Source organism: Leuciscus leuciscus (assembly GCF_965113295.1).
Source record: "Leuciscus leuciscus genome assembly, chromosome: 17".
Taxonomy (NCBI): Eukaryota; Metazoa; Chordata; class Actinopteri; order Cypriniformes; family Leuciscidae; genus Leuciscus; species Leuciscus leuciscus.
The window spans coordinates 12,001,889-12,018,653 of record NC_138741.1 but is presented as its reverse complement, the minus strand read 5'-3'; the positions used below and the strand labels follow the sequence as shown (position 1 = coordinate 12,018,653).

The 16,765-nt window shown below is 39.3% G+C and overlaps 1 long non-coding RNA gene across 1 annotated transcript; it reads left to right on the top strand.

Moving 5' to 3' along the window:
* Positions 1 to 4,776: 4,776 nt before the first annotated feature.
* LOC309479753 lies at positions 4,777 to 7,022 on the top strand. Its single transcript, XR_014199425.1, has 3 exons — positions 4,777 to 4,858; positions 5,273 to 5,500; positions 6,333 to 7,022. It is a non-coding gene; the product is annotated as an uncharacterized lncRNA (long non-coding RNA).
* Positions 7,023 to 16,765: the final 9,743 nt, after the last annotated feature.

Here is a 16,765-nt window from a genome sequence, read left to right as displayed (position 1 = left end):
ATTCTCTGCAGGGTCACGGGCCTTTTAATTGCATTTTTTTTATTAGAATAAAAGGTGGCCAACGTAAAGTTGTTTTTAAGATGCAAGTAATTTTTTTGGCAACTTATTTTAAAATGAACAAGCTCAAAAATCTGCAGGTGCATGTTTGAACTGACATGACACTTGATGTAAAGGATCAGGGAGTGGACGTGAGTAACCTCTATGTCTCGTTAGAGAGAGAGTGATTGGGGGATGTCACTGCTCCTTCAACAGGGGCTCAGGTGTGGCCAAATATGCCCAGCGCTGCTGCTTCCTCATGCACGCAGCCTTCATTACACACTCTCTTTGAAACTTGAGGCCAATTCATCTCTGCTAGCACGTTTTTTCCGCTTTCCGACATTATACTCAGACATGCGAGCGTCACACACACACTTGTTTAAAGCATAAACCACCATAAATGAAGTCCCAATGATGCATTCACTCACAATAGCACCTTTTTCATGATTGCTCTGGTTTGCAACCCCCTTTCCCAGGTCGCCACGTGCAGATAAGTGGACAGTCAGTCAAACAAAAAGGGACATGCATTTTGAATACATATTCACACAAAAGGCAAGTCATGGATGTGAGACACACACTTGTCACACTGTCGTCCCTCGTGGAAACACAAAAGAGCACACCAGAGCGAGTGAAAGACAGCAAACCGGCGGTCCTGGGGTCTCTCGTGTCACTCAAAAGTTGTTTGGTGTTTTTGGGATGGAAACATGTTGTTTTCACTGGTTGTTATTTAAGGACTCAAGATAAAAAGGGGGGGCTTGTTTTGGCATGAACTCGCAAAGCTGTCAGCACAAATGAAGCTATTAGTGGAACCTTTTTTCTTCTTCCTTGTGCTCAGAAAAACACCAAAGAACGTTCAAAATGAGGAATAGTTGATGAGGTGATAAGAGCCCCTGTTGGGGGGCAGGCAGGTGGGGGTAAATCTGCTAACTGCACCCCTGAGGGTATAGGGGCTGGGCCGGGGAGGGGTCAGCCTGATGAAATAGAAGCTAATGACCCCATAACCCCTGATTAAAGGGCAGGAGATTAGAATGCAAACCAGAGCCTATAATGGAAATCAAAAACCTGGAAATTAAATGAAGATTTAATTGATGCAAAATCTGCTTCTTAATGAGACACTGAAAGCAGCTTCCTTTTATAAGCGCTTGCGTCCTCTAGGGAGTGATACATATATATTGTGTTTACATTATCCACCTCCCACACACACATATACGTGCGTGCCCACACACACTACACATGCTACCAGCAGACGTACATTTCCTTGTGTGTACGTTTATTTAAACTCTTCTAGTAAATCACTTTGGATAAGTGTTACAACAAGAAAAAAATGATTTGTATATGATGCATAATATATACGTTCACACTGCAGTTCAAACGTTTGGGGTCAGCAATTTTTTTTTTTTTTTTGATAAAAATAATTAGATTTCAATTTAAAATAAATCCTGTTTCAATTTAAATCAAAGAATTCAGAAAAATTCAAAATAAGAAATGTTTCTAGAGCACCAAATTGGCATATAAGAATGATATCTGAAGGATCATGTGACACTGACTGCTGGAGTAATGATGCTGAATAAGGAATAAATTACATTTTAAAATACATTAAAATATAAAACAATCATTTTTATCAGTGACATAGAAGAGTTGTATAAGTGAGCAGTGAACTGTGCCTTAAAGAGTTTCCTGAAGAGTGTTTCTTGTATAATATATTGTTATTATTAATATTAATAATGATATATTATTTCTTAAGCAGTGAACTGTGTGAAGAGTGTTGCTAAACTGTTAATGTCCAGCAAAAAAATTGGTAGGCCTAGTTGATGAATATAAGTAAAAAAAAAAAAAAAAAAAAGATAAGGTAAGGTAACTGACATTGATTTAAAAATCACCTTTTAGCTTTTCGTAGTTCACTTAAATTGTCCTGCAGTGTGACAAATGAATTTTAATAGTCCTAATACTTCATGTAACCACTCAGTTAATATGAGGTCATAAAAACGGCATGTATAATTATACAAGTATTTTAAAAATAGTTTTAAATGAAGTGTGTAGCATGTCACGCTGCAGGTTAAGAACCCAAATTCAAAATTCAATCAGCGTTATCGGATGTATTTTTAAAGACTTTGTTTTACATTTAGAAACATCAAAACCCATCTTGTTGTCTTCGTGCCAAAATGTGTCCTGCTGCAGGGAGTGATAATGCCCCCTACGCCACTGTTTGCTTATTCGATAGAGTGGATCAGTGTGTGTGAATCAGCACTTCAAACACAGAGAGATAATCGGACATGTACACACACAGTCAGAACCATCACTATACACACTGCCAAACTGCAAAGTCTGTCTAAAACAGTCAAAGTTTTGCGACCCTTATACCGTCAAGCAAATATATGCCATTGGAGAGGTGGGAAACAACCCCAATGATCTGTTTCTTAGGAATTACATTGACATTCTTCTGCTGGTCTGTATTAGTGGTAGGGCAGGTGAAAAAGTTGAAGGTGAAGGCAGGTAGTAACCCGTGCTCTCTGTCTGACTTTGGCATTTAATGGAGCTTCTAAACTGTGTCTTGTTTTGACAGATAGGAGCAAAATTAGCACTTGACCTATCTGATGTGACATTCCACCCCACCCTTTCCCTTACGCACGGCACAAGCGGTTTATGAGGGTGGTATCCTTCTCTCTCCACAGGCCTTTATTTCTAAAAGAAAAGAGGGGATGAGAGAGGAGAGCAGAAGGGGGGAGAGGTGAGAATAGATTATGGTGTGTGGGTGTTCGGTTCAGTACACACAGCACATGTCTCCCCCTGCTGGTGAAGGCACGCCATTGAAGAGAACTACAGGACAGTCTTTCAAGAACTCTAAATTGATTTAAAGCAACCAAATTATATGTAAAGTTAAATATCCACCTTACTTTTAAGGTAAGAGCGAGTGAGGCCTTCTGTAACTTTAATGTGCCAGGCTTTTGGTCTTCCGCTTCCAGTTAATTTAGCTGTATACAAAAAGTCTGTCATGCTGCTTGATACTGCATATTGGTATTTGATATATCCATTTACTGCACTTTGTCATTCTTCTGGTTATTTGCCTATAGTGGCTAATGAAGTGGAAGCCTCACACTTCTTACACCTGCATTGAAAAATATGGTGGGTACCAATGTCCAGTGTCCAAAAACTCAATATAATAAATCTATTTAAAAAAAAATGTAACAATGCTTTTTTTGCCCTAATATCAAGTTTTCATCCTTCCTGAATGTAAAGCAATTTGTTATTTCGGCCCTTTGCGTAAGAAACCCTAGTTGATCAGTTTACACGAGACCGTTTTCAACTAAAAACTGAAAACTTTGTATGTGTTTTGGCCGTACATTTGCACGACAGCAGGGTTGTAGGGTCCTGAAAACACAAACTTTTGAAAACGGTTTTCAAAGTGCAAGTTTTTGAACACAATTACACAATTGCAAGTCTACAACAATTACAACAACGTGAGTTTATGAAAACAGTGAAGCCATGCGCATGCTATTACGTGTTCAGTCTATACGCACGTAGTGTTTCTTTACAAAGTGACGTCGCCAACTACTGGCCTTGCTGCATAATACTGTGTTTTTAGTTGTTTTCACGGATTGCGGAAGAACGTTGTCGTCTGTACGTGAAAAACGCAAAGAAAAACCTTTTTCCATTTTTAGTACGTTGTTGTTGTTGTTGTTTAAACCTACCCACAGTATCTAGATTTATTCTGTCATATTCAAATCCCATGCCAGATGCATTTGACCTTAAGTCTTTTATATCTGGTTTAAACAACCTATTTGCTCAGATTCGTCTCACACCTTGTCTAGGTGTGACCTGAAATAAAGGTAGGCCTACTGAAATTAAGCATTTAAAATAAAATCAGGTCCACAATCAGAGCTTTACATAATTCACAAGGAATTAAAAGAAGAAATCAGTGTTCGATGTGATAATGCTGGCATCATGCAGTTTTAAGCAGACCGCACTGCTTATATTTGTTAGAAAGTTCTCCATAATGCAGTGAATGATTGAATGCTCATGATTCGAGATGCAATAGCCTGCCATTCCCTGGGTTATGCAGGAGATTAGTGCTCTAACTGCTGTTTCAGCCTTGTAGTACTTTTCCCCCTTGACCTCAGATGTCTTAGTAAGACTCTGCCATATGTCTGAGTGTCTTTATTAAATGCTCACACAATTTCAACATGCTTTACAGCTTAAGGCCAGTCATATTTTTTAAATCGTGCTTTCAACTTAATAAAATGACATACGTTCAGCCGTCACGGCAATCTCCTTAGCTCGACTTGAAGATTTTTGTAAGCGTCTCTGACCACCGAAACAAAGTCATTTCATCACTGCAAGCAATCCCAAAAGTGCTTCTTTTAGATGATTGGAAAATCCATTGTCTCCATGTCTCATGATTAAACTAGTTTTAGTGAAATTAGGACAATGTAGACTTGCACTCACACTAAGATTCTTCTTCATTTTACTGATAAATTTGATCAAAGAAAAAGCACAGGCGGAGGATTTGAAAAATCTGAGTGACAATATTCATTTGCCGAGATGATCGGCGAATACCTCGCTCGATTTAGATAAAGTAGTCAATGTGTAATCTGTGTTGGAATCAGGACAAGCATCTTAACCAGAAGAGACCGACTGGAAAATCACTGGGGAAACTGTGTAATGCAGGTTTGAGGAAGTTTAAAGCAGAAGTGTGAGAGGAAGTGAAAAAGCAGGGATAAAAAATCACAAGTGAGATTTACTTAGAAATATAGCTTCACAGATTGTTCACCAGAGACAAATACACTGGTTATCTTATACGTTTGGAAGCCTGTTGCACCTCAGAGTAAGAAGATATTAGTTATGTTAGATATTAGATATAGAGTAAGAAATATTATATCTTTACTTTACTTGTAACCTACAATATTACTTTATATCTTGCAATGTGACTTTAAATCTCTCAATTGCAAATTTGTTTCTCACAATTGCGACTTTATTATTCACAATATCTTACAATATTGCTATATATCTTGCAATGTGTCTTTGAATCTCATAATTGCAACTTTTTTCCCCCATAATTATGACTATAACAGCTGCTTTTATATATTTTTTAGAGATTTCATTGTGAACTCAAACATTTCTCATTAAATTCCTTTAAAAACCTGGGTCATGATATCCACGTTTTAATCATTTTATAGTTCTACGATCTTACTGCATGTCACCAGTTGTCTCATTTGTGTCTATTTTAATTTCTCCCTAGGAATTTCAGCAGAAACATCTGTTGAAGCACGACTGAGATATGGAAAAGCAACCTCTGAGCGACAACACTTTCCTCTGGAAACCGGAATGCAGAGAACAGGACCTGAGTTCAGCAGGAGCCGGGCGGCTGTGAGGTCGGAGAGGTGCATTATTTAGTGGGACAGAAGGAGTTTGCGGGCTGGAGGAGCGAGTGTGTTCACAGGACAGGAGGAGAGATGCGGGTGGAGGGGTGAGTGTCTCAGGTGCGAGTCAGGAGTTTCAGCTCAGCGGCTCTCTGATCAGCCAACAAGCACATCACGCCGCGTTAGCACTGGGTAGGTGAACAGACTGTCGCATCGTGTAAAGGAACGGACACTGTTTCCTGTGGTTCTAATGCCAGAACTGAGTGGGGGTGCAGGAGTGCGAGAGAGAGAGATAGATGGAGAGAGAGAGGGGAGTTAAGCATGAGCAGACAGATGGAAATTACCCTGGCAAGGTATCAGAGAGAAGCTGCAACAAAGACCTTTGTCTAGTTGCTTTAGAATCCCATGTTTTTTTCGCAAACCATAAGATGACGGCCATGCATATTCATTCGCTCATTTTGCATGCAAACTTCTGGTCCTGTCCAGATTAGCATTACATTTTTAAAATGCTGTTTCATGTTGCGAGTAAAGAGGACTACCTTAGGCAGTTTCGAGCATCTTTTCAATTAAACACGCGACAAAAGTCTTTCTTTTCAACAAAACACTCTCGAGCCTGATGTCTGAACAGCTCTTGCGCAGAAGCACGCACATCAGCCGTTCTGGCGAATACGAACATTTGAATGCGCTGCTTGTAAGCGCGTGCGAATACGCAGTCATATCAGAAGAACGATGTCGTGCTTTTTACTCTAAAACAATCTTCTTGCCTCCAGGGTTGTGCAATGTAAAGGCAGGCCCAGTGTACATGGCAAAACACAACAAGCTCTTTCACACTACCAATTAGCAATTGTAACATGCTGGCTCTCAAAGCCCCATTAAAATCGCCTGTGGCGTAGGGTACGTCCTCCGTTTTAATAGCTTCTGAAACCCTTTCTGTTGCAGTAGAATGAGCCATTGAAACCTCGAACAGCAGAAAGATGGACAGGATGTTGCGCCGTTCTGTGCTGTACACTTGGACATCTGGTCAGTGGGACGTTTGAGAGCAAGGCTGGACCACAGAAGCAGGACACCTAGACTTCTGTCCAAAGTCAAATGAGTACTCAGAGAGGCTTAATAGGAGGGTTAAAATGGCTGACTTCACTCTAATATGGCCTGCTTTGTCAAGTACCGAGAGTCGGAAGTTTGTGACATTAGAGGAAATTGAACTGGCAAAGGAACAAGGCTTTGTACGCAGTAATTTTAACCAATTCTTTTTGTGGCCCAAACACATTTTTGTCTTTTGCATACAGTGTGTAATTTAAATTTGATCTTTTCCTTTTTAATTTTAGACTATATCTATACAGAATATATAGTGTATGTATTATGTGTGTGTGTTTATGAGGACACAGTGTATAATGACATAGGTATTACAACGTAAACATGGTTTATGAGGGCACTGTCATCATAAACCAAATGGCTTAAAAACATACTAAACTGTGTTTTTTTTTAAATTCCAAAAATGCTGAAAGTTTTCTGTGATGGGTAGGGTTAGTAAGGGGATAAACTATATAGAGTTTGTACAATATTAAAAACATTATGCCTATGGAGAGTCCCCGTAAACCACATATTTGTGTGCGTGCGTGTGTGCGTGTGTGTGTGTGTGCGTGTGTGTGTGTGTGTGTTTGTGTGTGTGTGTGTGTGTGTGTGTGTGTTATAAAAAAAGACTCCATAGTAGTGATGCAAATTATATATTGCTACCATATTTGTTGTTGGTCTGTATGAGATATTTTGTAAAAATTTTCGGTAGTGTCGATATCGTATATTTGATATTTAATTATATATATTTATTACCACTATTTTTTTTTATTTACCACCATTTATTTCTTATATTTATTACTATTTTTTTATAACTGCTATTATTATCAATATCATTGTGCAGCGTTTTGGATGTCATCGTTGGTTAATAAGAATTAGTTTAGAGGGAAATGAGGGTGTTGCATGTAATAGTTCATCACAGCACTACATTTATAGACAAAATCCACAAAAACTTGTTTGTCTATCTTATAGTTTACATATAAAACCTTTTAAGTTTTAAAATGATACATTTACTACTGAACTAGAAATGTCCTGTTTCATTTCAGAGCTCTTAGATGTATTATAAAACATAATGACACCAATATAAATTAAGTAAATTGTGGGTATCCACCTGTATTTGTGAGTCACTGAATTTGTCCGTATACATGTGTTTAAATAGGGATATTTTGGAAAAGTAAAAGCAAGTGGTAAACAATCTCTCTAACTAAATGTACATGTAAATATGTATTCTGCAGTCATTGAATATAAACCTATAGGTGACATAATATAACAAATGTTTATGAATCAATAATGTGCTCAACTATGATGGGGAAAAACTTTAAAGAGCTTTTGATTTCTCACTTTCTGCCGCTCCATTTCACCATGTTTTTCTCCAATACACACTTCCTGTTACAGTACAAAAATGTGATCACAGGCAAGTGTCCATTTTAAAACAAAACAAAAACACACATGCACACGCACCCACAGGAAAAATATACACCGTTTTCTCCATGCATATCCAGTAGAACTGAACTGTAATTATTCCTTTGTAGCTAAAAACAGTATCATTAAGAATAATGGCATCATTAAGTACTAGAAGCTATTACTGTGGGTGAATTTGCTGCATTGATAATGAGGCTTCAGACAGGAAATGAAGATACTAATTATGGGATAAAACACCTACTCAGTTAATTGGAAGCAAAGAGCGAAGTGAAAAGAAAAGCATTTGCACAGAAAGGGAAAAAAGAAAACTGTACAAGATCAGTTCTTGACCTTTTCTAGCATGGAGTAATGGTACAGTACAGTTCACAGGCCATGATTCAGCTCTGCTCCGCAGCATCACGGGGTGATGACCTCATGTTATGCTTTTAAAATGGCACTGAACAGTAATAAGATGTAAGTTTGTCTTATTTATTATCACTTAAAGAACACAAGGTAAAGAATCTCGATATTGCAGTTTTGTCATTGGGACATAAATTCAGAATTTACTGTTTTAAGGCATGTTAGTGGTCATATTTTGAATGGTTAATTGGTGTTATGTTATGCAACATATAGGCAACTTTAGGCTGCAATATGTTATTGGATAATGTTAACCAATAACCAATAGCTATTTAGGCATAATTTTAGCAACGGTCTGGTTTATCGGTCTGGCTTCCATTCACAATCCATCAGACAAACTTACAGAAATATTTTTTGTTGCACAAGACTTTATAAAAACTTTTTAACTTTATATAAGGTTGTGCATTTGATGTGTGTGTGTGTGTGTGTGTGTGTGTGTGTGTGTGTGTGTGTGTGTGTGTGTGTGTGTGTGTGTGTGTGTGTATGTGTGTATATATATATATATATATATATATATACACACATATATATATATATATACACACATATATATATACACATATACATATATATATATATACATACATACATACATACATACACATATATATATATACATACATACATACATACACATATATATATACATACATACATACACGTGTATATATATACACACACACACACACATATATACATATACATATATATACATATACATGCATACATACATACATACATACACATATATATACATACATACAAACATACATTATACATCATTATTATTTTTAGTTAATATTGAAATTAAATTTTTTTTTTTAACAAAATGCATTACTACACAAGACAAGACACTGCAAAGGACTCAAGGATTCTGTCTGTATTTTATCTTTGCATATTTTTGCTATCCAGGAGGAACTGTTCCTGAGACAATATCTCCAGAAACCAATGACAGGTCTTCAGTTCCCATCTGTGTCCCAGCCTCTTTAAGGTGTCAGACGCTTCAAGCAATTGTCACTGCCCAAGACGAAGAACTCCTAACCTCACCTGCTATGCCTCCTCTCTTCTTCTATGTCACTCAAGAGAGGTGTCCAGCGGTGACACATGCCAGAGGGCATCAGTGTTCTACTTAGACTTCATTTTTTTGCCTCTGTAAAATACGCAAGAATGTCCTTACAGTCGACAGATTATGTCCTTTCAGCCGACAGCCTCAAAGATTACCGTTAATGCAATGCCCCATATTTAAAGTTACTGTAGCAATCAATAGATGCACGGCTCAAAATTAAGTAAAAAAAGTATTTGGATACTTTTTGGTTTTCAGTCTTTTCTGTTTAATTATTCAGCCCCTTCTGATTGAGGGTTATCAGAATAACACATAATCATATCAGTCTCTCTCATTCAACGCTTCAAAAGGCAATTTTGCGAGCAAGAACTGCGCAATAAATAAAAATAGTTAGCACCGTTCCAAACTCGCCCCAGACCGATGCAAAACATGGCATGTGAAATGGAATGTAAAAAAACAAAATGAGAGAAGGTCAGCCAGGAATTCAAATGGAAGACATTTGCAGTTCCAACAAGACCGGGAGTGTGAGCACACATCTGAACCTCAGTCCTTGCTGGAATAATTGCGGGAGCACATCTGGTGCACTTTGAAAATGAATTGGCCCAGCACTGCTATGATAATGACTGCACGGTAGTCTAATAAGTTAGGGAATGCTGCATTCCAAATGTCACCCTGGGTCGGTCCAGCACTTACTTAGTTCATTTACTTGCATAGAGTTTGATTCCAGCCCTCTTTGCTACAAACTCCATTCCCTGTTGCATTTGTTTTGCCGTTAAATGTAACAAAACACTTATTTTGCCGTTCTTTTTTTCCTCGAGTTTGTTTAAACACTCAATGCTCTTACAATTAGATAACTTTTATTAATGCAGTAACTAACAATGGGCAATACATTTGTTGCAATATTTATCCATCTTTGTTAATGTTAGTTAATAAAAATACAATTGTTCATTGTAAGTTAGTATGTTAGCTCAGGTCCTATAAAATAATATTAACAGATACAGCTTTTGATTTTAATAATGTGTTAGTAAATGCTGAAATTAACATTAACATTAATTAGATTAAGAAATGCTTTAGAATGTTCAACTAATATAGTTAACTGATATGAACAAATGGAACTTTATTGTAAAGTGTTACCGTAGTAATTTTATTCTAAATAATTAAATATATTTTGGAATGGAAAAAATTCTTATGTTCACCAAGGCTGCATTTATTTGAGAAAGAAAAAGGAAAAACAGTAATATTGTGGAATATTGTTACAATTTGAAATAACTTTTTTCTATTTAATATCATTTATATTGTAATTTATTCAGTGATTTATAATATATATTGCTCTACACAACAACAGCATTGGCTCAACCAATGGTGTGAGATTGGAGTAGAACAATCTGTTTTTCCGACAGTGGCAGACAGATCTTTGAAACTTTCGAAATTTATTAAAAAAGTCCTTATTATCAAGTGGCGAATATACTCTAATACAAAACAGGATTGTCACTTAAATTAATGTGGACAGAGACACATTTGTTTTTGGATTGATTTGTTTCTTTGGGGTCCAAATAGTAGGCTATTCCAAAAAGTACTTTTGGTCTGATGGCGACCCTGCTTAAAGAGTTAAGCATCCACCATTTGCTCCTAGTCAATCGTAAATTCTTCACATCTCTTTCATAGTCACTTCGCCAGAGCGAGTGAAATACAGAGAGTTCTATTTTCATTTAAGGCCTGCAGTGAGGGCCCATTTTGGCTGTTGATCTACAGTGGACTGGTTACGCTGTGGCGGATGCCCTAAAGGCAGCCACAGTCCCAGTGAGTCCCACCAGTCTGATGCTGCTCGGCAAGCATCTTCAGCTCACTCATTATCTCATCCACTGATTTAGGTATTCTTGCAAGAAATCTTGTCAGGCTGTTACTTGCCATCCAATTAGACAGCTCATCTGCGCTTGCTCACCAAGCAGAAACGGTCAACAAGGCCCACGTGCATGTAAGTGAGATTTCGCGTGTTTGCGCGCATGTGATAATAACGACCTGCGGCGCCACCTGCTGTAGGGAGCAGTAGTCCTGTGTCACAATGCCTTCTCTTGACAACATCTGGCGGAGCCCAAGGCGCTGGGAGAAGAGAGCAACAGAGCGGAATAAGGAGAAAGAGGGTCCCCTTGTAGCCGTTCGCAGGCCTGGGCAAGAACCCCTTCTGTCAGATAGCGCTGCCATTGATGTGCCATTCCCCTTGTTGCCTCCTCGTTAGTCCATGCAGTAAATTAATACAATTAAGCACAGTTTTTCTCCAGGCCCACGTGGGTATTGTTCTGAGTGTGTGCTCACTGAAACCTCAATCCCCCAAGCTCATGTGTGACAAGGAGAGAGCGAGTAAGAGAGAATGGGGGATAAGGTTAGCTGAGGAGGCCAGCCGTTCGTTTTCAATGTGACACAGATGCGTTCATTTGTAAGATGAGCATTAAGTGCTCACTAATTTATCTACGTTCGGGTACATCTGGCAGACATCAAGCAAGGTAAATTAAACAGCACAAAGTTGCACTCGCAAACTTAGCAAAATGCTCACGCTTCGCCTCATGCAAAATTGTCCACCGGTGAGCCGAATGAGCCGTCGTTACGGAAAGAATTTTCACCTTGACCTTCTCGCACCACTTTTGGAGTCATTTGCCGAGCTACATGACAGTCGAGGGCGCGATGTTGTGTTATCGGCGTGTAAATCTGGCTATGGGAACTTTGTCTACAGTGCTTTGTAAGACGCGCCACCCGATCAATGAGGAATGACAGCACCTGAGCCTTTTTTCCCTCGATCGAGTCGATATCGTTGGCCGCCACTCCCTGGGTACTTAGCAGATGTAAACTATCCCACGGTCAGGCTCACGCTAGCCTTAACCTTCATTTGCTCAGTGTGTATTTAAGTGTGTCTTTTTCACCCCGCCAAGAGCAATGGAAAGCGATAGCAGTCAACAAAAGACACAAACAGTGTGAAGCACTTAAAACAAGCGCTCCTTTCCAGGCGTGCGCTACTTCCCCTTTGGCTAAAAGCTGCCAGGACACTGGAAGTACCAGGAGAAAGTGGTGTAAATAAAAGCCACCCCCTGAAGCCTGCAGCTTGGATCATACTGTGTCAGCTCTCTCCAAGTATAATAGAAGTGGAAACCCAACAGCAGCCGAGACCATGATGCCACGTAAAGTGCTTTGTGAACAAACAAGCCGCGTAGAAGTGCAAAAACAGAGGCTGTTTAATACGGTTAAACCGCCGTGCCGTATCGCGAGGTCCTCGGAGACGATGTTGCCGTGCGGCGGCTAAGCGTTGTCGGGTCTCGCGGTTGGGGAGGATGGTCTTTTTTGTCCCCGCCACCCCCTCTCTGCTGCTTCCTCTGCCCCTGACAGAGAACAAAAAGGTCAGTTGTACCCTCGGCTGCCTTTGGAGCACGCTGCGCGCCGTGTTTATCAAGCACGCTAATCTATTCTTGTTACTCTCCACTTCAGAGGCAGGCACTCATCTGCGCCCTCCCTCCGCCCCAGCCTCCACCGGTCCCCCAGGGGCGGCGCTGATGGCATCTGGCCGGCGTCCAGCCAGCGCGGGAAAGATGGCACGGAGCTGCCATTAAAATCAATTACATGGGTCAATGTTTTTATTAGAGGATTTCTACTCAAACTAAGTCATCAGGATGGCAATGCGACTGCTGTTTCCCCCATCACAAAGCCCCTCCTCACCCCATGACCTTTCTGTACCCACCGCTAAATACTTGCTGAAGTGAACGCAGGAGGAGGATCTGAGGCCATGAAGGTTGTGGCATTATTTTTTCTATTGTTGTCATCTATGTGTTGCTCTGACTATGAAACAGTGCGTGCCGATGTCATTATCTTGTCTGGACTAGAGCTTGTGTCTTAAAGATATCATCCCACCTTGAGGATGAAAGAATATGATTATCCCTTTTGCTGACCTTGCATATTGTTAGATGATATTCTGCACATCAAAACATCTGTTGTTGTTTTTAACCTCCACCTTCAAGTAAAATATGGTACATCAAACACCATTAAATAAACTGCACGCAATGTGTTAGCAGGGCAGCAGCAGGGCCTTGAATTAAATGTTTTACTGTTATTATAGCAACAACTCTTTTTTTTTTTTCTTCTTTTTCACATACGGATGTTGAAAGCCAATTACTCGCCGTGGAGTTTCAAGAGGGTTTGCGATCACCTTCCTATTGTTCTAGACACATTCACAGAAGCACACACACATACGTGCCTGGTAGGTGTGAATCCAAAGAGGCGTTTTGACCAAAAGAACACTCATGGACTATTGTGGTCTGTCTCTCTCATGTTCTTGTCCCTGAAGTACTTCTGTTGAGCAGGGACACAGGTAACGCCGCTACCAGCGCCTGGATTCAAACCACAATTATTCTTCTCTTATGTGCGTAGCCATAAAGCACGATCCACAAAAAGATCAACTAGACATGTTCTTCCTCACCAATGTGATATAATTGTTCTGTTATTAGTTTCCTTTCAGCCCTTTGTAGAGCTGTTCAGTTTATAGTCTGGGAAAGAATTAGCATTTTTGCTAAAATTAGTGGCTTTCAGTTTTTGAGTAAAAAAGGTATTTGGTTTGCATTACTTGAAGAGACTTTTGCATTTTGTTTGACAATATAATTTATACAAAGTCTTGTGAAGTTTTAAGCTGTTGTGTTGTGTGTTTTTGGACAACTGTTGTAGTTCTTATGCTAACTTGTTAGCAATTTTGTGTGGTTCAAACTGATTCCTCAGAAATCTATTTTGATTTGTGATTGTGCTAAAATGTCAAAATGTGAATATCTCTTCAAGAAATAAAGCACCTTATTTTACTCACAAATCAAAAAACATTCATTCGAAACCCATTTGAAATTCCTGAAGACACCCGTGTTTAATTAGCTTTCCGAGTTGGTTTACAGATTGACGCCATGACTCCACTGGTATTTCTTACCAAAATCATACACTTTAGTTCTGGCTAAACTAGGTACAATTTGACACTGTTTCTTGCTGAGATCTTGTGTGGCTTGAACTGGACACCCAAAATGGGGGGGTATCGGGATGAGGTCAAGGATTTAAAATAAATGGCCCTCTTCGGGTCTTCCAAAGTCATCAGGGCCAACAGCCGGGGGTGCAGGAGCGTTCCCTTTCCCTGTGGAGATCACCCCTCCTGTGCTCTGCAGAAGGCCATGCTTCAAACAGACCCACTCAGAGCCCTGACCTTTGAGAGAGAGTGAGCGAGAGCAAAAAAGGGAGCACAGGAAGTTGAGAAAGATGGGCTGATATGTGAAGAGAGGGAGAGGGGATGGACAAAAGTGGGAAAGGAGGTTAACACCATATGAGATTTCGCAGCAGTGACAAAATTTGTCAATAACTCAACATGATAACTCTACATTCTTCCCTGAGGCACTGATAATGGCAATTTCTAAAGTAAATGCATTTAGAAGAGTCCGATACACAGACTCACCAGCGCCAGACATATTTTGTCCGAAAGCTGAAAGACCTTTGCAAGCAGTGTAAGATGTAGGAAGGCATGTCCGATCAAATGTTTGTAGAGGCTCCATATGTGAGTTTTATTGTGCATTTTATTGTTGATGATTTGATCCATTCCTAGGTTGTTCTGTTCCAAACTGTTAAACTTAAAAACAAAGATCTGTTAGCTACATTTTTAAATAGTGCAGCTTTTTTTCAAAGGTTAAATGCATAAGAAAAGTGGACCTGACTCTTAAGAAATGTATCATGATTTTTTCTGTCCATGTAAAAATCCAAGCTTTTAAAGAGAGCTGCATCACAAGGAGCATTACATTATATGCTATAAGTTCATCTAAGTACATCAACAACTTTGAGAAGAAAAAAACATAAAATCTGTTGACATGCAAGATAATTAAATTAGGTAATTAAGAATAATGTAACAAATACATTAAACTTTGTTTCAGCTCTTTCTTTATGTTTTTCTTTGCTTTTGTAAATTCCAGAAAATCTTCAGTGTTATAAATAGTTTATTGAATTGCATTTTGACTGCGGTCACTAAATATCAAGATCATTTATAACATAAATTATATGTATTTATAATTGATATACATATTTATTTGTATTTTTTTATTATTAAAATAGCTATAAATTATTATTTTTTAAATATGTTATGAACAATTACTAACAGTAAAAAATACTAACTGTATAAGAGAGTGAAGAAACTTTAAAGGGGTTTAAGGGAGTCTTATTATTATGAATGTCAATTGTTTACAAAGTAAATTTATCGTTGGACTTTCTTTACAAAGAAGTCACACAATATTTTCTTGATTTTCTTAGGAGGTATCCTTAACTAAGGACTGGGCTGTGCTCCATAATCGAGGCCTACCTTCAGTCTTTCTGAAAATATGACCGTTAAACTGTCTCCATTCTTGGCCCGTCCCAATCTTTCACCCAACCCGTCGGGCTGCTTACTTTCTCCACTCTCCGCATCTGGCCCCTGACCCACTCTGTCTCTCTTTTTTTGACTCCTCTAAACAGGTGTTCACTAAATGATTATAAATTGGTGGCTGAGTAAACATTCATCGTGGATCCATGCAGGGCCTGGGCTAATATAATTAGAACCCAAACATCAGGACAGTGAGGCCTCCCCATCTGTCCATTTTGTCCTCCGCCATGCAACTTTAAGGAAAAACGGATGAAGGGATGGAGAAAAAAGATGAGCGCCCGTCCCCTGTCGCCCTCTGCCAAGGCATTGAACAGCACGCTCGATTTGTGAGACGTGGCAGCTGGCCTATACCTGCGAGCATCTTGAGAAAGGACGGTAATTGTCTGGAAGAGTGTGTTCGTGAGTGCCTGCATATGTGTGTGTGTGTGTGTGTGTGAGCGGTGCGTTTCCAGAGGATGGGCAAGGAGATGGCAGGTTCCTAAGGGATGAGGAGGAGATCTGTCTCAAGGACACACAGCGCTCATCTCTCTCTAGCTCACCCTCCGTTTATCCCTCGCTTCCCTCCCTCATCTCAACCTCACCTTGCCTGCATTAAATTACACTCTGTCAAAAACTTATTTTGGGCCCCGTTTCCCAAAAGTGCTTGGCTTCGGAAGTCACTTTCACAACATGAGGGAATATAATTCGAACCCATCAAGCCAAATTCAATTCTCGCTTAATTGTTTGGATAAGGGCAATAAAACAGGGCATTGATAAATTAATGTTGAAAATGAAAATGAAAATAAAAGCCTTGATAGACTGGACTGGTTCAGCAAAAGACCAGCTTAATATTACTTGCTGTATAGTTTAATATTACTTAATACTAATTTGCTAGTCTTAGTTGGTCTCCCAGGCTGGTCTGGTTTCCCAGTTTCAGTACCTCAGTACCTTTGGATATTTGCTAGCTTAACCAGGCTGGGACATTAGCTAGACCAGGAAAAACCAGCAAACCATCTTAGGCTTAAATTA